This window comes from Tamandua tetradactyla, chromosome X, assembly GCF_023851605.1.
Source record: "Tamandua tetradactyla isolate mTamTet1 chromosome X, mTamTet1.pri, whole genome shotgun sequence".
Taxonomy (NCBI): domain Eukaryota; kingdom Metazoa; phylum Chordata; class Mammalia; order Pilosa; family Myrmecophagidae; genus Tamandua; species Tamandua tetradactyla.
Window position 1 is genome coordinate 168842170 of NC_135353.1, and position 21921 is coordinate 168864090.

The 21921-nt window shown below is 44.2% G+C and overlaps 1 protein-coding gene across 6 annotated transcripts in view; it reads right to left on the bottom strand.

The window, feature by feature from the left end:
- STS (steroid sulfatase) overlaps positions 1-21921 on the bottom strand; it is a 170442-nt gene that overhangs the window by 137049 nt on the left and 11472 nt on the right. For 3 of the 6 annotated variants that reach the window (XM_077145304.1, XM_077145308.1, XM_077145303.1), the window contains one exon: positions 14803-15010. The exons of 2 other annotated variants lie outside the window; for them this stretch is intronic. The gene's annotated coding sequence lies outside the window, so the exon portion shown is untranslated. The remainder of the gene's footprint in view (positions 1-14802; positions 15011-21921) is intronic. One more of the 6 variants, XM_077145305.1, reaches the window with a different exon arrangement.

Here is a 21921-nt window from a genome sequence, read left to right on the forward strand (position 1 = left end):
AGAAAGACAGCCTACACAATGGGAGACAATATTTGGAAATGACATATCAGATAAAGGTCTAGTATCCAGAATTTATAAAGAGATTGTTCAACTCAACAACAAAAAGACAGCCAACCCAATTACAAAATGGGAAAAAGACTTGAACAGACACCTATCAGAAGAGGAAATACAAATGGCCAAAAGGCACATGAAGAGATGCTCAATGTCCCTGGCCATTAGAGAAATGCAAATCAAAACCACAATGAGATATCATCTCACACCCACCAGAATGGCCATTATCAACAAAACAGAAAATGACAAGTGCTGGAGAGGATGCGGAGAAAGAGGCACACTTATCCACTGTTGGTGGGAATGTCAAATGGTGCAACCACTGTGGAAGGCAGTTTGGCGGTTCCTCCAAAAGCTGAATATAGAATTGCCATACAACCCAGCAATACCATTTGCTGGGTATCTACTCAAAGGACTTAAGGGCAAAGACACAAACGGACATTTGCACACCAATGTTTATAGCAGCGTTATTTACAATTGCAAAGAGATGGAAACAGCCAAAATGTCCATCAACAGACGAGTGGCTAAACAAACTGTGGTATATACATACGATGGAATATTATGCAGCTTTAAGACAGAATAAACTTATGAAGCATGTAATAACATGGATTGACCTAGAGAACATTACGCTGAGTGAGTCTAGCCAAAAACTAAAAGACAAATACTGTATGGTCCCAATGAGGTGAATTGACATTCGAGAATAAACTTGGAATATGTCATTGGTAACAGTCCAGCAGGAGTTAGAAACAGGGTAAGATAATGGTTAATTGGAGCTGAAGGGATACAGACTGTGCAACAGGACTAGATACAAAAACTCAAAAATGGACAGCACAATACTACCTAATTGTAAAGTAATCATGTTAAAACACTGAATGAAGCTGCATCTGTGCTATAGGTTTTTTTTTGTCTGTTTGTTTGTCTTTTTTTTTCTTTTTCCTTTTCCTTTTTTTACTATTATTATTATTTTTATTTTTTTCTCTATATTAACATTCTATTTTTTTTCCCGTTGTTTTGCTAGTTCTTTTCCTGAATCGATGCAAATGTACTAAGAAATGATGATCATGCATCTATGTGATGATGTTAAGAATTACCGATTGCATATGTAGAATGGAATGATTTCTAAATGTTGTGTTAATTTCTTTTTTTTCTTTAATTAATAAAAAAAGAAACAAGCCAGGTGAGCACATTAGGGAAGTAACATAGGAACATGGAGTGAAAATCACGGGCTTCCAGCACAAACACACTGAAGGGCCTAAAGGCATGTTTTATTGGACAAATCCAGATGGTGCATGACTGTGAACGTCCTAAGAACAGGATTGATAGGCTGTGGCCACGGGGACTGAGAGTAGGTAAAATCAAGGGATATTTCAGAAACCAAGCCAACAAACAGGTGACAACTAGATGAGGGTCGTGGACACTGAGGCTTCCCCTTCATTGATGGGGGGCATTAATAGAGATAGGTGGCATTGATTTAGAAGAGATCCAAGGGTTTATTTTGAACATATTGACTCTGTCCACATCAGAAAACAAACACACAAAAAAATCATCACTGTGTGTATCATTTACTGAGTTCACAATGTACTCTTCATTATTCTAATGCTATGCATGTATGTTATCTATAATCATGCTTTATTCCTCCTCATTTTATAGAAGGGTAAACTGACTTTTACTAGCTCAGCTTGCATGTGGCAAAGCTGGGATTTGGATCTAGGTTTTCTGATTCTGGAACTGTGCTCATAATCACAAATGACAACAGCAATGTTTCCCTGGCTACTGGAATAAAGGTGAGAAATCAGGGAAGGGATCAAGAATTAGGAGATACCACTCAACAGAAGATAAAATGGCAAGGTTGTGTTGTGGGTGAACCACTAACAAGAACGAGAAAGAGAAAATGTGTGAAGGCAGAAGTTTGACGAAACCAAACCTTCCAGACTTGGCAATGGGAAAAGGACCTAGCAAAGGAAGCTCAGAAAGAGGGAGCTGTAGGACAGCTAGGGAACCAGAAGTTGGAATGGTCACAAAAGACAAGATACTGAATTTGTCAATTAGGAGATCACTGGGAACCTTGGGAAAGAAATTCCAGATGAGGCCAAAGCCAATTAGATAAAGGTTGAGATGCCGTTCTCCAACGTAATCTGATGCATTCAAGAGAACTGAGAAGGAGGTTCGTTTTGGATTGCCTGAAGGGGGATTATTAGGATGGATTAAAATCAGGGCAAGACTGGGGGTTAAAGAGAAGAGAACTGGGGCATCAAATTTGATGATGTTCATTTGTTGACTTCTCAGTTAGTTTGCTTACCCACCCCAGAATTTTCAGAGGCAATGTTCTCTGCTAAAAGTGAGAGAAACAGATGTGAGATTTGGGATTCAATGAGAATGCTGTGTTTGGAACACCAGAGAGCATTAGTTCATGCTAGTACATTGGCTGACAAACAACACCAAAGACACAGTTGAGAAAGGGAGTTGAGGTTCTTAAATGAATCAGGTAAATATGTCCATGCAATTGTCTTAGGGAAACTTGTCAGTACTGTTTAGGACGGAAGACATAAACCAAACAAGAAAAAAATGTTATCATCAGCTAATTTCAGGGGATGAGTGCATGAATGTCTGCTATTATATAGTTTCAAAACTCAAAATATATGAATATGGCTTAACTGGATATTTAGCTCAATAAGGGCCAGTTTGATGGACTAGGTCCTCTATCACATCAAAGGGCAAGGAAATTGAATAAGGGTTGTTTAGCCTGCTAGAATGCCAAAAGCAATCTATCAGAAATGGGTTGGCTTCCACAATGGGGATTTAGTATCTTAAAAGCTTACAGTTTCAAGCTGAGAAAAATGTTCATATTAAGGTATCATCTGGCAATGCTTTGTCCCCAAAGACTGGCTGCCAGTCATCCTGGACTGCTTTGTTGCATGGCAAGGCACAGGGGGGCATCTCTGGTCTCTCTCTTCTCTTTTGGGCTTCCTTGCTTTCAGCTTCTTGGTTCCCTGACTTCCTCTTTCTGTATTTATCCCCTTTATAAAGGACTCCAGGAAGAGGATTAAGACCTACCGTGGACCCATGCTTTAACTGAACTAACCGCATCCAAACGTCCTGCTTACAATAGGCTTATTTCCACAGGAATAGATTAGCTTTAAGAACATGAATTTTGGGGGTTATGAATTTTTACATAACAGCTTCAAACCATGGGGAGCATAGATGTAGGAAGCAAAGGTTACCATTTGAGCATTTTTGTCTGTTTGGGTTTTGGGTCTTCCTGACTTTATATAGAGCAAGGTGAACCATTCACTCTCTCTCGAAAGGGGACCCCATGTTGCCCCACTGACTTCTTTAAATGTTTCATACGTCCTCCTCTCTAATGATAGCCTATGATTTTGTGATTGTATCAGCAGACTTTATTTTTGAGTATTTCTCAGTGCTTGAGCCTGTCCTTTCGTAGAGTCCCTGGCCAGATCGTCTCTCAATTTTTATCTGAATAACGCAAAAGTTTGTTTTTCCAAAACCCCAGGGTCCATGTCTAACCACGTTGTTCATTTTACTATTACAGATTATGGTCACTTCCTCTTGAGAATTCTATCACTTCCACTTCCCCAAACAATTCTTCCTTGTTGATCAAAGTGCATTTAAGAGCACTATTTTATCTGACGTTTCCAGAAAAAGAAGAGCTTATCAAACATGAAGTTCTTAGCTGGGCGAGAGCTGTGGCACATGCCCAAAGGCTGAAGTCCAATACTGCCAATCAAGCAGGCCTCTGTAGCAATTTTGTTATCTGTTGCGAAGAATTTGCTGTTTATGGTCTTGGCCGTGCTTGGTGGTCTACAGTATACTCCCAAATTGCATGAGTTTGGATTTTCTTTCTCTTTAAAAAATCCTCACCAGATGATGTCCCAGCAAGCACCCATGCCCAGAGTTAAAGTATTTTTTTTTTTTTACAACTATGTAACTTGTCAGTGTTCAGTACAGTCTCCTTCTCCCTTTTATTGGCTGTTTCTTCTGAAATAACTATATGTTTGTTCAATTGAGTGCAGACTGTCCCAGAAGGGGAGATGATAGTGTGACTGCCCAATGAGGACTTGGGCGAATGGAAAATCCATCCTATGGACTTAAGTATAGGAAAGAATTACAATGGCAATTCTTGGAAAATAACCAAAATTGAGGTAAGGAGAGAAAAAAAGCCCAGATGGCAGAAGCAGCAGCCAGTCAAATGATTTAGTGTCAGGACAGAAAAAGGACAAGATTTTCAAGCAGAGAGGGTGTGATGGTTAAGTTCATGTGTCAACTTGTCCAGGGTACGGTGTCCAGTTATTTGGTCAAGCAAGCACTAGCCTGATTGTTATTTGGGGGGTATTTTGTGGATTGAAAATTTACACCTCCTAACACATACATAAATCATGGTTTTGCCAAGTGCAACTTCATGAGCGAGATGCATTTCTCTCCCACTGAAGTACCAGCAGGAGATACTGTGATGTGACCTTTCTGGTGGTTAAACCAAGCCTGGAAAAAGTTCTGACATGAGGACCTTAAAGATGAAGAGATCTTAGAACTTGCCATAGAAAGAAATTTATTGGTTCCTCCAAAAGATAAACACAGAATTACCACATGGCCCAACATTCCCACTCCTACGTATATGCCCCACAGAACAGAAAATGGACATTCAGATAGTTGTATATCGATGTCCATAGCAGCATTACTCAGGTTAGCCGAAAGGTGGAAGCCAGCAGAGTGTCCATCAGCAGAGGAAAGGATCAGCAAGGCGTGATCTCTGCACATAACGGGCTGTCACCTAGCCACAGGAAGGAATGGCTGCTGATGTGTTACAGTGTGGATGGATCTAGAAAGTATCACGCAGAGTGAAGGCAGCCAGACACAACCGACCAACCACACTGGAAGATTCCATCTATAGGAGATGGTGAAATTAGGTAAATCCACAGCGACATCACACCTTAGTGGCTGTTGGGGGCTGGGGCAAAGGGGAAGCAGGGGAGGTGACTACTAATGAGGACCAGGTCTTCTTTGGGCATGACAGAGTACTGTGGAATGAGCATAGAGGTGATGGATGCATGACCCTGAGAATGCATTGAATGCCCCCGGACTGTACTCTTTGAAACGATTAATTCTACGTTAGGTGAATCACATCTCCAAAAAATAAGAAACAGTAAAGATTTTATATCAATTTCTTTTTTTTACAAGTACTGCGAAGTCTTCTGAGATCACGGATGTGCCATTACATCCCCAGTTGAAATGTGACAAGTGCCACCAGCCCTCTTGTGGGAGGGGGCAGCTCACACTGGCTGTGGGCTGTGGGTGACTCAGGACTGTGGCCCCCAAACAGAAGTCAGAAGGGGGACAAAGAGGGGAAGCCTACAGCCCATGGGGTGGGGGTGGGGGCAACACCTGACACCCACACTTGCAAACAAAAAGAAAATAAAGAATGAAAACAAATGTTCTTTAGAAATTCTAATCTATTCAAGAGAAAATAAGTTTAAACCAACAAAGATCTACCTCCTAAAACAGTGGGCATTTTAAAAAGGAAAGTCATTCTACACTTCCCTGAGATTCATGCTGGAAATGGCTTGAAGCTGTAAGTTTAGTCTCTCTCGGTGGCATTCATGCTGTATCCTTCAGAGTCTCTCTTTGTCTCACCTGCCCTCTGCAGCAGGACTATTCTTTGTGGTGGGAGCTGCCCGGTGCCCTGTAGGATGCTGAGCAGCTCTCCTAAGCTGTAGGTGTCACGAGCAAGCCCCCTCCCCCATGCCCCCTCCCCGGGCATGTACACACACACACACACACACACGCACACGTACACGCACAGACTTTGTCACAACCCAAATGCCCGCTGATATAAACCAGTGTCTCTGGGCACAAAACTGAGGATGACTGCTTCAGTCCCGAGAAGCGGGATAATGAGAGCTGCCTCTTTCAAGATGACTGGGGATTTAACTGACAGTCTAAATTACTCAAAAGGTAACTACACGTTGTAGCCCTACTAGGACCAAAATACACTTTCCTAGGAGGCCGGAAGCCTGCGTTCCTGCTTTCTAATTTCATGCTACACCTGGGAGAAGGCATAGGAGAGAAACCAAATTAGCCAACTTGAGGAAAATGCTCCAAAAGGGAAAGAAAAAGGCTGCAGATTTAAACCATATTGGACGAGCCCAGGCCTCATTTCCCTAATTCTTCGTCCCAACAAGAATGATTTCAGTACACACTGTGTATGTGACAATACGCTAGTGAGTGTGAAAGGTGAACACAAAATATAGGGCAGGGGTTCCCCTTGGAACTTTGAACACTCCGATGTGCTCAGTGTCTTTTATTCTCCCATCTGATAGTTCCCTCTGGCACTGGGTTCTCCTATGCCACTGTGAGGGGGACGCTGCGAGACCCTGGGGTAGCATGTTGGAAGGCAGGGGGGCCCAAAGACTCCTGGCAAACCAGATCAGTACAAGCCATGATCACGGGGCTTGGGGTGTCCTGGAAGCTCCAGGAGAGAGAGATTCACCAGCCTGGGCTGCAAGGGATGGGGAAAGGCTCCAGAGTAGGGGAAGCTGGTCAAAAGAAAGGAGTATCAGAAAGCAGGGGAATTGAGTGTCACAGGAAGACACAGAGGTGATAAGATAGACCTGGTTCAGATCTTTGCAGGATCCACTTCTCAGATGGGAAAACTGAGGCTTAGAGAAGCTAAGTACCTTACCCAGGGCTGCAAAGCAAGCTCAGAACACATCTGGGATAGGGGCTGAGCTGGTCTCAGCCCATAGGCCCTGCATCTTTATTGAGACAGAACTCACAATTTTAAACTGCACAGTTCAAGTGGCATTCACAGTGCTGTGCAAACACCACCACTATCAAATCCCAGGACACTTTCATCCCCCCCCAAAAAAGAAGCCCTGTGCCTATCAAGAGTCAGCCTTCAATTCCTTTGATTCTCCTTTCCACCCAGCTCCTGGCAACCTCTAGCCTACTTTCCCTCTCTATGGATTATTTGCCTATTCTGGACATTTCCTTTAAGTGGAATCAGACAACCTGAAGCCATGACACACACCACACACTCATTTGGCTTAAACAACAGGAATTTACTGACTCACTGCTTTGAAGCTAGTCCACACCTGAGACGTCATCAGCAAAGCGAAGCTTTCCGTCCTGTCGGTACAGTTCTCAGGCTGGCTACTGGCAACTTCTTGGGGTTTGCTGGCACCCCTCCCTGTCTCGGGTTACATGGTCTTGTCCTCTCTTCCTTCTGGGCTCCTGGACTGCTGGCTTTGGACTTTCTGCTCCTCCTGTCACGTCCCAGCTTTCTCTTTACGAGGCCTCTAGCACCGGCATCAAGACCCACCCTCATTCATTTGGACCGCACCTTAACTAAGAATAGTCTCTTCAACGGGACCTGTTTACAATGGGTTCACATCCACAGCAAGGTGAAGGCAGGCGAAGGACACTTTTATTTCTGGGGTACATAATGCAACCTACCCTAGCTGCCTTTTGTGCCTGGCTTCTTTCAGGTAGAATCATGTTTTCAAGGTCTGTCCAGGTGGTAGCATGAATCAGTACCACCCTCCCTCCTGTGGCTGAATGATATTACATTGCATGCACAGACCCATTTGTTTATCCATGCACTCATCCCTTGGTGGACACTGGGTCTTTGCCACTTTTTGGCAAATGTGAGCTGCTCAGAGCTTTTGTATTCAAGTTTTTGGGTTGTGCTCCAAGTGAAAGAAACTACCTGGTTGTTCTATAAGCAGGTAGAGTCCAGTGATATGGAAGCCAGGCAGGTGCTACTCAGTCCCCGTACTATACTTGGGGAAATTCTGGGGCAGGGTCCTAGGTCTGGGAGGGATGGTGGGACCTGACCACTTCATAGGAACTGGTTAAATGACCAGGATGCCAAATGGGGCCACCATTCAGCAGGAACCCTACATGACAAATAGTGTCCTAAGGTGTGGGGTCATTGCCAAAAGGAAGCCCCGTGTCCCCAAGAAACGCCTACCAGGTTGTGGCTGTCCCAGGGCACCATTTCCAAGTTTGGCCCAAAGTAGGTGGTGCTGCTTATAGTTGGCTGAACACTGGCCCCCAAAGATCACTGTATCCAAGAAATCAAGATTTAAGGGATGATTTTGATTGCCGAACATTATATAGATATGCCTTTTTGCTTTCTGATATATTGAAGTAGACAGAGGAAAATACCTGACATCTCTCAATTGTGATCCAGCTGCCTTGATCTCTGATAATGATTGCATAGCCCTGTGATTGTAAAAATCTTGTCACCAACCTTCACTTGTCTAGTTTTTCAACTTTAGAGTCCTGTAATCACTAAAGACAGCCCCTAACATTTATTAATGAAGGGTCTTAGGTCAGCCCTGAACTAACCCACCCCAAGTCCAAAGTGATCTTGAGAACCAAGACTAGATCTAACCAAAATGGTCCCACCTGACATATGCAGTAGCTTATATGACTAAGCATGTAATCAATCTGTGCATGTTCAGTAATCAGAACACCTCTAATTACATCATCTGGGGTGACTCGTTATCCTAAACCCTGCCTACCTTTTCTCTAATAAAACTATCCAAATTACTGTACCTTCAGGGAGACAGATTTTGGGCCACTAGACCATCTGCTCTCCTACTGCACATCTAGCAATCTACTCTTTCTCTCTTTGAAACCCTGGGGTCTCAGGAATTGGTTATTGAGTGTGTCAGACAAATGAATCCACTGCCTCTGTCCAGTAACACAACCAAGTCTGAATCTGGAAACTGTGACTATTTAACCTTGTATGGCCAGGTGCCTTAGCAGATGGTGGATCAAGTTAAAGCTCTCGAGATGGGGAAAAGATCATGTATTGCCTAGGTGGGCCCTAAATACAATCACAAGCACTCTTACAAGAGGAAAAGTCAATGTGAATATTGAAGCAAGGTCTTACACTACTAGCTCTGAAGATGGAGGGAGGGGCGAGAGCCAAGGAATGCGGCTCCAGAAACTGGAAAAGGCAAGGCCGGGCATGGGTGGTTTTGCCAACACATCCATTTTGGCCCAGTGATTTTGGATGCCTGACCTCCAGAAGCATAGGGAAAGAAATACGTGCTGTTTTCAGCCACCCAGTCTGTTGTCATTTATGAAAGCCACCCTGGGAAACAAATGCACTCATAATAACTGGGAGCGTTTATGGGGTCCTTACTGTATATGGGACCCTGCTTTGGTACTCTTATGTCCCTATTTTAGCAAAGGAAAAAAACAAAGGCCCTCTTAACATCCTTGTACAGCCTCAGGTCAGCCCTGGCGACCCTGGCTTCTGGGCATCAGGAATGCCCTGGATAAGGAGGGCAGGGAGGGAGACACGGAGGATGGTAGAGGATGCTGGGGGAATATTCCCCCCCGCACGGAGACAGCACACCCCACTGCGAGCTCTGGGTGGACCGAAAGGAAGGCCAGGGCTGACCCAGTGGGCGGGGTAGGGGAGAAAAGATGCACATGTGCTCCTGCAGAGAGTGAGGGGAGGCTATTCACAGAGACCCATCCAGGTTGCCTCCTTTAAGGAGTGGCACACGGCCACCTTACGTTTTCCAAGTGGTTGCCAGCCTCAGTACGTCCAACTCACTCTGATGAGTGTGTGGGGGGGGGGACTCTGACATTACCATAATGAAATAATCAAGTATGTGTCTAATCTTCCATTATTTCACGATCATCAAAGGAAAATAAATGATATTAAATATTAGCTAATTAGAGTCAATATCAGCAACTTCAACTTCTAAATCAGTTTCCCCCAAAAGTCTCTTTGTAATTAAGTCATTTGGTTCTCAGAATGCATTTCCTACGTTACGTTTAAGTTCCAACCCACCTTTCCAGAATGCGTTTCCTACGTTACATTTAAGTTCCAACCCACCTTTCCAGAATGCGTTTCCTACGTTACATTTAAGTTCCAACCCACCTTTCCAGAATGCGTTTCCTACGTTACATTTAAGTTCCAACCCACCTTTCCAGAATGCGTTTCCTACGTTACATTTAAGTTCCAACCCACCTTTCCAGAATGCGTTTCCTACGTTACATTTAAGTTCCAACCTACTTTTCTGAGTCCCATTCTCTGGCATCCCCTCCCCTTGAGCACAGAAAGAATCTGTGACTGGTTTCGGATCAATAGCATATGGCAAAGGTGAAGGGGTCTTACAGGTGCAATGGAAATCCCACATCAGTTGACTCTGAGTTAACCAGAAGGGAGAGTAACTTGGGTGGGCCTTACCTCATCAGGTGATCCTTTTCCATGAGACTACCAGCAGAAGAGATGTTCTCCTGAGAAACCAAACAGCCCTCTTCTGAAACACCTATGGGAAGGGACAGCCTCCAACAGTGGAGGCCCTCGGTCCTAAACTGCAAGAACCGAATCCTGCAGACAACTTGAATAAGCATGCAGAAAGATCTCAAGCCTCAGAGGATGCCTCAGCTAGGAAGGACACTTGATTGCACCTTTGCGAGAGCTTAAGCAGAAGACTGGGCCAAGCAAATTCTGGATTCCTGACCCACAGAAACAGTTATATTAAGTTGCTAGGATTATGGTCATTTGCTACATAGTAAGAGAAACCTAATACACCTTGACCCGTCTCGAAAACACATTAAATAAAAATAATGCCACAGAATTTAACCAGAATGCAAAATCAAGTACTTTCAATATGCCTCCCAAGCAGCCATTGATTGCATGCCCTTCAAAAACTTTCACAGTTTGTCTTTAAGGCAACCGGCCATTCTGTTCTGGCTCCTTTTTCTGATCCTTTGAGCCTCCCACACATACAACTGATACATCTCCTACTAGGTTTGAACAAGGTGGAACTGGGTTCCCATCACTGTCAACTAAGAACGGTCTGCGTAACGTATGCCCCAGCTTCGGGCACCCATGACGATACCCAACCACATTTAACTCATCACTTGACTAATTTGCAATGGGAAGTTCTTGGGATCGATTCCACATTGTTGACTGTGGAGACACTGCTTGGTAAAATCTAAACTATCTGATATGATCCACACTGCCAGAGAAGGCAAATAGGTTTGGTCACCTCTGTAAATGAGTCACATGTGGGAGGCATGACAATATGGTAACGCAGAAAAAACTCTCGAACCCAGTACATCTCTACAAGGTTGCGCTTAAATTTCTGTAAGTCCAATGGGACTCAACAACATACTCATCTCCCAGGGTTGAATTGAGAAAATAATTGAGTGAAATAAAATATGTGACAGTGTCTTCTGTAAATATAAGAACCACTCAAGGTCAAACTAGTGCAATTCCATACAGCATATCACCAGCTTAGGCCGGTAGCTCTTAGCCAGGGGTGACTTGACTCACTAGGGGACACTTGGCAATGTTTGAAGTTATGTTTGGTGTTTGCAGCCGGGAGGAGGCTACTGGCAGCTCTTGGGTAGAGAGAGGATAGTGACGCACTAAACATCCTACGATGCACAGGATGGTCCCCACGAGAAGGAGTTATGGGCAACACACATAAAATAGGGCCAAGGCTTAGAAATACTGGCTTGGATGGATCCATGCTAGCCAAAGAACAATTTGCCTTTCTTCTTAAAGAACCCAATAAGGACCTGATGATATTTGAAAGGTATCACATATGTGTCCTTTCCAAAGTCAAGACACTCCTTTCAGCTTGGTATCTCAAAGTCATAGCATCCCCACTGTGCACCATCGTGTGCCCAATAGATCTGCATCTCGGGAGCATCTTAGGTGCATCGATTGGAAAGCAGGAGGTGAAATACTCTGCCCTACCTTCTGGCTGAGTTTACCCTCTTGAGTGTCTAACAATGTGGCAAATCTTAGAGAGTGCAGAAAAGAAATGATATTTTAAATGGTGGAAGCTACCCCGGAGATTTGGGAGCATAAAGTGATATCACAATAGGAGTGTGGTCGTTAATTGATGAGTGTCATTGGATGCTCAAAGTTAGCATCAGTTAAAAATGGATCCTCTTCTATTTGGAATGGAAGCTTTTGGAGCCGCATGTGTTCAGAATTCAGAAGTGAGGGGATTTCAGAAGACAATGGTGAATATATTGTGTGATATCTAACACCCTGAGAAAAGTCCAGGACAGCAGTCAGCAATCGCACATATTAATAAGCTCAACAGTGAAACAAGATGGGGATCATAGTCAATGCAATTTAAACAAAGCCCACCTCAGGCTACTCGGTTCAATATTGTTTCTCTGTCAAATGCATACAAAACTACGTTTTGGTTTCCTGAGTTGTTTTTTATTTTGGTTATCAGCCAAGGAATGCAAACCTGTAGCTTGGAAGGCAGGGCTCAGAAAGAAGGAGACCAGTCCTGGGGACCAAGAAATCAAGCCCTGTAAAAACCGGTCTATGCAAAACATGAAGTTAGCAAATCATGTGGACTCATATAACTCCAGTTGCCTCATATGCAAAAGAGGTGACAGGTAGGGACCCAGGGAACCCTTGCCCAATGACCCAAGTTGTGAAAAAGCTGAGACAGACTCCAACAAAAAGGCAGAGCTGCCTGGAAACAGGAAAAGCAGCAGAGGACAGAGCCTCAGGAATAGCCTTCAAACCACCTGCCTTATTCCCTGGGCACTGCTTCTTCCCTGTTTCTAACTCAACAGTTCTCAACAAAGGACGGTTGGCAATGTCCAGAGACATTTTTGGTTGCCACAACTACAAGGAGTTGGCGTGGTTGGCATTCATGGTGGGGAGGCCAGAAATGCTGCTCAACATACCTCCATGCACAGGAACAGCCCCACCACAAAGAATTTTCCAGACTCAAATGTCAGTAGCATTGCATGTGAGAAACCCTGGGGCAGACAAATTAATTGCAAAGTGGAACTCACAGTCCCCTGGTCCATCCCTGGAAATGAAACTTTGCAGTCTTGGAGACACCTAGAGGAACATGGAAACCTGGTTCACCCACCAAGCTTTCTTTCCATCACTCAAGGGTGTGCCTCTTAGCCCACTGCAAGCCTCTGCCCTGCTCATTTAATTATTACCAACATAGCATTTAAGTTGGGTCTCTGTCTTCCTTCTCTGACAACGCTTAAGGCGAGACTGGACTTGTGTTTCGTCATCATTACATCCTCCATCGTTGTAACCCAGGGTAACTGGGTAAGTGTTGTTGACTCAGAGTCCAAGGTTTACAGGGGTCAATTTCCAAACAACACAGGAATTTTAATGTAAAAACAAGATGGAAACAAAACAGTGGTTCTGGATGCATGGTCTATGATGTTTATCCACAAACTCTGAATGTCTGTTTCATTCACCCTTTAAGGGATGCCTGGCAATTACTGTTTGGGTTTCGACGCATATAGAAGATAGTCTTTCAATCTTTTTTTCATACACTGAAAGCTTAAACTCTGCTGTATCCTGATACATCCAGCTGTTATGCTATAATCTCATTATACATGAATATGGGGCAATGTCTCAGTGGGTGAATATTGATGTCACTGGTGACAGCAGTTCAGAGGTGTCCTATCAGATACTTAGTGTGTTTAGTGAGACAAAGATGCCTATAGTGAATGGCTAAAAAGGGGAGTAATATTTCTACAAATCAGTAACATTATTTTTAATTACATCATTTTCAATTAAAATGCATTATTTTTATCACCCCTCTAATTCAGTCTGGACGGGTTAGCACAGAAGACAGAATTCAATTAAAGCAAAATAAATTGATAATCAGATTAAGATGTACAGTAAGCAAGAGGTAGCATCTTTCTTCATTTTGTACATGCCTTCACATGAGCGCATAGGACCAGATGCAAGGGATTACTTACTTTAGAAAAAAATCTTACATTTGTTTGGTTCATAATTGGAAGATGACGTATGGCATGTATGGCAAAGGTTACATGCACCTGGATGCTAATTTTTTGTAATCATTATAAATATTGAGAATAGAATACTTGTTTCCTCAACCACAAACTCAGTCCTCAGTGAACCTAGATCCTTTATAGAGATAATCTACATAGCCAAACCCAATCTTAAACAATCAAGTAACTACCCTCTCCTGGAACAAAGAAAACATAGCCTCTTAAGAAACATTTCACTCAGTGGCCCCAAGGATAAATTCAATCATCTACGTTGTATGACCCTCAATTAAATGAAAAAAAAAGTCACAATGAAAATAAAAAATTGTTCAAGTGGAACTATTAATTCATTTTCAAATTTATATTTTAGAAAAGCAGGTCATAAAACCATTTTTTATTGGAAAAATTTGATGGTGGTATGCTTTCTTTATATTCACTGCATTGTACCTAACTCAAAAGCAGCGCTTCTATCATTTTTATATATAAGGCTAATTAATCCAGTCTCTCTTTTAGTAAGCTCTCACACAAAACGCACCTCTTTCATTTTCTTTCCTCTGAGCTCTCCTCTAACCCCTTTACACAGCTTGTGTTTTCAAATCCAGAAAATGTGGCAATTACCTTCCTCTCCCCAAAGACCTTGTTTCAGTGTGAATGAACAAACGAAAGCATATTTGATAAGTGGTCGTAGGTGGTTACTGTAACACTAAAGATAAACACATACAAACTTGCATTTGTCCCTCAGATTGTACTTTAAGCTTCTCTCTCCCATCTCGAAGACTTAGCTCCTCAATTTACTTAACTCTTAGCCTGTATGCCAATTGGCTATTCCAGAAAGGAAGAGAAATGGGAACCTTTGCACTTCCTTTGAAACAGTGCAGCTAAAGAACTAGTTCCAGTAGCAGTTTTCTGCCACCATTTATCTCCTTATCTTAGCAGCTGACAAGCAGAGAAATGAATCCAACTCACCGGTTCTTAGGCACCTTCCAGGCAGGGCTTCTTACCTGGAGGCTCAGACACTCCGCGCCTTTGCTTCAAGGACCTCGAGGAGCTTCCCAAATGATTTCATTCAACACCCCAGCCTAGAGCTCACCATGCGCTGAACAACCATTTGACAGCCGAGCCAGTTATATTGGACGATTATTGCAGGTCATGCATCACTGGGTAATTGGTGAATCTATCATAAAAAAAATATTTAGCTGCATGTTTTTCCCCACCTGGCCTTCCCCCATGCCCCACATGCTTCACATATAAGTCAGAGGGGAGCTGCATTTCCTCAACCAATAATAACACCATGGCAGCTGCAGGTATTGGCTCCAAACACCTCATCCAACCCTTATTGATCAAATAGGGACAACAAAACCAAACCACATGGAGGTTCACTCAAACTATTTCCAGTGGGCACTGGACTTTGCATTTTCCTGTGCACCACAGGGAAACAAGCACGTGTTCATGAAGAAGAAAGATTCTGTGCAAAGCTGAGCCAGCCCATCCCACGGGGCTTCCGGCCTTCTTATCAACGGGAACCTGAGATGGCAGCAGAGGGTGGGGACTCCAAGCACATACATCCCACAAGCTGGTTTGTTACGTGAGTTACACAGACACAGAGAGCCTCAAGGAATTCATTCTCGGTGTCAACAAGGGTTGGGCACCGTCCAAAGATCCGTAGGTGGAAAGCAAGGAGGGGTCCAGGGCTCTTCACACAGATGAAATGCACAGGGAGTTTGGCTCCCCACGTCTAACGTGGGGGAAATACTATCCCAGAAGACATAATCCTTTACTTCTCTTTCTCCCCCACTCCCCCCACTACCTACATCATTCAGTTTATGTTCTTTACCAGGGAACGAAAAGTTAAGTTCGATCTAGAGCCTTCGTTTTCGCTCTTCCACTTCTATAAATAAAACATGACTTATTTTTAATTATTTTGTGTGCCTCTGGCTCTTGGTATGCACTTGAATAATTAATACATAATAAAGTGGGTGCTAACATATTTTCCACTCTTACTAGTCACTAAGGATTATAGTACTGAGATGTCTACTATATATATATATGTATACTATACATATATGTATGTATACATAGACCAAGATGTCTATACATATATGTGTGTATGTGTGTGTGTATTTTTTTTTTTTTTTTGCATGGGCAGGCACCGGGAATCGAACCCAGATCTCTGGCATGGCAGGAGAGAACTCTGCCTGCTGAGCCTCTGTGGCCCTCCCTACCAGAATATATATTATAAGAAGAAGAGGCAATGTTTGGTCTCCTGGGTTGTCTATAAAATTTACTCATCAGAGGATGTTTGATACCAGCAGCTGGTCAAAATTCCAGCATGCCCTATGATGCTTCTCGTCACTGGATGCTTTGCATTTCAAGACGAAATGTCCAGCAAAGTACTTGCAACCAGGAGTCTGCCAGTTTCAGTTTCGCAGTGAGACTTCTTCCTCTTGGGGGTCCTAGGAGGGAGTGCTTGGGGAAGCTTCTGGCTTTCTCACTGCCCCCCCGCCCCCGCCGCCTGCTGCTTTGTTGCTGGCCTGTCCATACAGGGAGTGTGGAGGGGGCAAAAGGGGATGGAAAGTTCTCTCACTGATGCTGCCAAGAGGTGACCCTTTCTCTGACGGGCATTTCCACAGGTTCTTGGGAGCCATTCCAGTGGAGTATCCTGTATTCTGAGATGTAGGTAGTGCCTTCTCTTCTGGCTGCTGCACTCTTCAGACCTGGACTTCTGTTGAGACCCCTCTCAAGCAGGCATGTGAACAAAGGTCCACATGGCTGCAACCTTTTCTTCCTCCAGCGCGACCTCCATCTGGTTGACAGGAAGCATGTGGGCACCGCTGGGAGATTCTGGGAAGGCAACCACTGCCAGCACAGCCTCCTTGCTCACAAACACAGGTCTCTTCTGCTTCCCAGGTGGGACTCAGGTACCAGCCCCTTGGGACATCTGGGGCGCAGAATCAGACATTAAGCTCTTTGAGGGGCACCACTGAAGCCCCCTCTCCTGGCTGGGGAGAAGACAGGCACACATTGACCCTGGGCTGGTAGCCAAACTCACAATGCTGACCAAATCTCTTTACAAATGCCCATCTCTCCCTGTCTTTTACACCCTTGAGGTGCAAGAGAGTCCACCGGGATCTCAGACATCGGCACTGCTCATCATATCTTGGCTTCCTTTTGATTTAGCTTCTTGGTCCTAAGACAAAGATCATTTGTCTTAGTGGGAAGAGTGCTTTGGGGGTCAGATTTAAATTCAGTCCTGCCTCTACCACTGCCATCTCTGCTGGGGTGTCTAGGGCACATTCATCACTCCCCAGCATCCCAGACCCCTCCCTTCTCCCCAGCCACTTAGCTACAGGCAATTCCTGAAAAGAACAAAAGGCAGTAGTCAGCAGGAGAGGTAAGCTGAGTTAAGGAACCTTACCCCTTTTACCTGGGCCTTACCCTGCTGGCCCTGCAAAGAGCTTGCACAATATGCACTGCAGCTAGGAATTGCCACCCTGGGGTTACAAAGAGAGCTTCACTATGGGGGCTCAGGGTCCCTCTCCTCCAATGGGAAGTGGGGTGAGCAGTTGTGCAAGTCATATGCCCTCCTTGGGGTCCCGGTTGTGATGGACAAATCCCTGTGCTTCTGTTAGCCAACGAGGCCACTTGCTTTACTGTGACTTACTGGGTGCTAGTTCTTTCTAGGGCTGAAGTGAATAGGGAATTTCCATGGGGGCAAGTAAGTGGTCGGGGTTGGGCTGGGCTTCCCCTTGGAGTGTGGGTAATGGCCAATGTCTGGTGCCTGAGAGTCCTTGGACCCCGCCTCAGTGGACATCTCACCACCTTGGAAAAGTCTTATCCTTTACAATCACCTGCAAAGCAGACAAAGAAACACATTCCATGCACAGTCACTGATAAGAGAGCAGGGCACATGCATGACATTGTAAATATGTGCTCCTTTTTTGGGTCTTAAAAAGCAGGGGTTTTGCTTTATTCACCCATGTAGGTGCTTGGGGAGACTGTCGAAGGCTGGATCTACTCAAGCTCATGCATTCTGAAGCTGCCTTGACTGTCAAAGTCATTCCAGTGGCACTCCCCAACTAAAGCAGGGCAAACGTTCTTCCTTTGGACTTCTTGTTGGAAAAGCCTTCCAAGATGGGATGAATCTTTGTGGAAAACTCTAAAGGCATATAGGATGAGCATACTGGTGCAGGCACTTGAGGGTTAGTAAGCATAGACTCACTCTGGAAGACTGGATGTGCCTGCGGTGTGTGGGCACAGGCTTGATGACAAAGTTCTGAATCAAGGAGCAAGCATCTCCAAGCCACTGGGTACCTGAGGCCAGGGAAGCATGGTGCCTGCAGCGGGGAGCCAGGCTGGGTCTGGACTTGCAAAAGAGCCACATGGAGAGGAGAGGACCTGGAGAGCTCCCAATCCACTCTGCAGCCTTCACGCTGCTTATCGAGAATGACCCAGCAGAAACTAACTGCATGCACTCTGTTATCGGGTAGGTGCTCTGTTATCAGCTGAATCATGTCCTCCAAGAAAGACACGTTCAAGTCCTGATTTGGAAGCATGGTTGTTGAAGATGGGATTAGTTAAGATGCTGGAGTAGGGTGGGCCCAATCCATTGGACTGGTGTCTTCTAGTAAGAAGAGGACATTTGCACACAGACAGATACAAAAAGGAGAGAACACCATTCAAAGATGGAGGCAGGGAAGAAGGCTATGTCAGGACAGAGACAAGACTGGAGTGATGGAGCCACAAACCAAGGAACCCCAAGGACTGCCAGGGCCTTCAGAAGCTAGAGAAGGCAAAGAGGGATTGTCCCTTATGGATTTCCCAGGAAGCATTGCCCTGCAGACACAGCGATCCAAGATTTCCAGCCTCCAGAACTGTGACATGATAAACTTCTTTTGTCTTAAGGCACTCAGTTGGTAGCACTTTGTCATGCAGTCCCAGGACTCAGCAGTTCTGAACCAAGCCATTTACCACCTTCATAAAATCCCCATCTCGGACCCTAAAATCCCTCCTGGCTATATCAAGGCTTTGGAGCGGCAAGGAGCAGAAACAGGTGAGAAGTATCCCTCCCCTCCCACACACAATTCTTCCTCTGTGTGCTGCTACATGAACCAGGGTAGACTGCAATCAAAGGAGGATGAGGGAAAATCCAGCACTGTTCTGGGGTGGGTAGTTTTAGGTATTGGTGGTTCTTAATTATCATGCACTTCCCCTTTTACAACAGCAGGGCTAATCAGGGTTTTCTCCTTGATCTATTGCATTTTGGGGGTTGAAGTTCTAGCTTTATCATTCAACCAAAACCAAAGTCCTAGTAAATTGCCTTTCTTTAAATGGCATGGCAGTTTACTCCCACAAGGAATGAGTCCTGGAAATTGATTGCCTCTAAGGCTCTTACAGAGTAGCTTAAATGGCCCTAGGAAAGGAAGTTGAAATACATGCTTTTAAAATGTTATTCTTTATACATTAATATAATGGAAAGCAACAAGCATATTGAATTGAAGTGGACCCTCAAAAGAACAAACTGCATTTATTGTACCTGTCTGATTCATCTACTTCACTTAATGTATTACATAAAATTCTCAAACCCATGCAACTATATGTGTGTGTGTGTGTATATACATACATAACATATAAATTATAAAGACCTTTCCTCCTAAGTTCCTTAAAGCCACACACACACATATCCACAGAAAATATGTAACAAGTGTACAAATATGAATGTGAAATTTAACAGATATATAAAGACCTCCCCTTCCAAGTTTCTTAAAACCACACACATCGTTCCAGTTTGCAACTGCTGTGTACCCCAGAAAAGCCACATTCTTTAATCTTGATTCAATTTTGTTGGGTGAGATCTTTTTGATTAAGTTTTTTCCATGGAGGTGTGACCCACCCAATTGTGGGTTGGACCTTTTGATTAGGTTTTGCCATGGAGATGTGTCTCCACCCATTAAAGGTGGGGTTGCTTACTGAAGCCCTTTAAGAGCAAAACATTTTGGAAAGCACTGAGAGCTGACACAGACAGAGATCTTTGGAGATGTAGCAAGAACCCCCTCCCCTCCTCAGAGAAGCTGTTTGAAACCAGAAGCCAAAGGACAGGCAGACACCAGCCACATGCTTTCCCAGCTGACAGAGGTGTTCTGAATTCACTGGCCATTCTTGAGTGAAGGTATTTTTCTCTGGATGCCTTAGTTTGGACATTTTTATGGCCTTAGAATGGTAAACTTGTAACTTAATAAATTCTCTTTATAAAAGCCAACCCATTTCTTGTATATTGCATTTCCAGCAGCACTAACAAACTAAAATATACACATATATTATTTCCATAAATTATTTATGTGTATATATGCAAATTAAATATTTCTACTTTAAATAGACATTTTCTCTTAAGCGTCTTAAAATTATATGCAACATATATTTTTACAAATATTTGTATACACACATGCTATTCCTCTTAAGAGTCTTAAAATCTTAAGCATTTGAGATCCTCAAAAGATCACCATTGTGTACGACTTATCATGTAGATTTGCCATGCTATTCACCATGTTATTTGAACACATCTGGTTTCACCGTACCTTATTCACATCACAGATTCTTACTAAGCAATTACCTCAGGACAATTGGTGGCTGGATAGAATTTCAGAATCAGAACCCACTGTAACTGTAGCCTGACATTTCTAGAAGTGTTTTTGGAGGGACCCAACTCAATGGGCTGTTTACAGAGACTACCTTTTTAAAAACTGTGTGAGCTGTTCACACCAAGCAAGTTTGGAAAATGTTTCACAGACAAAACCTGGAGAGCGTCCTTGAGTGCAGGCAGGGGAGGGCTCCACGGGAAAATGTGGCTTGGGGATTTGTGAGGGGTGGGTGCTGCCCCCAGGGTTTCCCCGCTAGCCTGCTGGGGCGGGGATCTGAGCTTACACAGCCGCCTGATTTTGTGCCTAAAGGCTGCTTCTCCCAGCAGGACCCTAGGGAACTGGGGACGAATACACGAAAGGTGAAAACCTGCAACTTTGGGGTCCACTGGAATGAGAGCTGCTGGCAGAATGGAGGTACAGCTATCCCTGTTAGCTCTACACTTGCATCCAAATCGCAAAAACCAACACAGAAAGTCTCTTTCTCTTCCTGTTCATTTTTTTGACTTTTCATTTTCCTGAGTTTTTTTGTTTGTTTTGTTCTGTTCTGCTGGTTTTGCTGATGGCTTCTGGGACATGTTCCTGTTTTTTTTTTGTCTGACCAACAGCACCTATGACTCCACACTAATGATCTTACTAGACTTCGTGTTTTGATTACTTACCCATGACAGGAATACCACTTTATAGGAAATACTATTTTAAAATGCATTTTCTTTTGTTCTTAGAGGAAGCAGGACCATTGTAGCTTTGGCTTTTGACCCTGCTCCCCCTTTTTTTTAAGTTGCATAACTTGAGGCAAGGTCTTAACTTCTCTGAAGCTACATTTTCTCTTTTATATAATAATAATAATTATACTGCATGCCTTACAAGGCTACCGGGAGAATTATAAGAGATCGTGTATAAAGTAGTCAAGAACTGGTAGCCATGACCTGGGGTGTTAGGAAACAAAGAAGCGATTTTAACCATGAACGATTAATCATTTTTAATCTGGGACTCTCAACACATGTCCACAATAAATATTTCTGAGCGTGCCATGTGACTGGCATTAGACCTTGCACAATCACTGACTTAAAATGAGCGTGTGGTTTAATCCAGAGCAGCAGAGCTAGGGGTTGAGAGAAAAGGTGCTGCAGGGCCAGGTCTGCAGAGAACACAGGGCGGGCGGGGTCAGGGGCGCTCAGGGTGGAAACGGGGAACACAGCAGCAAGGACCTAAGATCCCCCAGTCACACCCACCCGGGGCACAGCTGACCCCCAACAGGGGCCTGAGCCCTGCTGTGCCAGAGGATTTGGCCAAGTAAGGGGGGAGGAGGCCATGAAGGGAGAGAGGGAGTAAGGGATGGAGGGTGGGAGAGAAGCAGGGCAGGACTGTGGCACAGAGGCAGGGAGAGAGGGAGTGAGGAAGCAGGGGATATGGAGGAGGGACAGAAGATAGTAAAAGAAGGAAGAAAGGC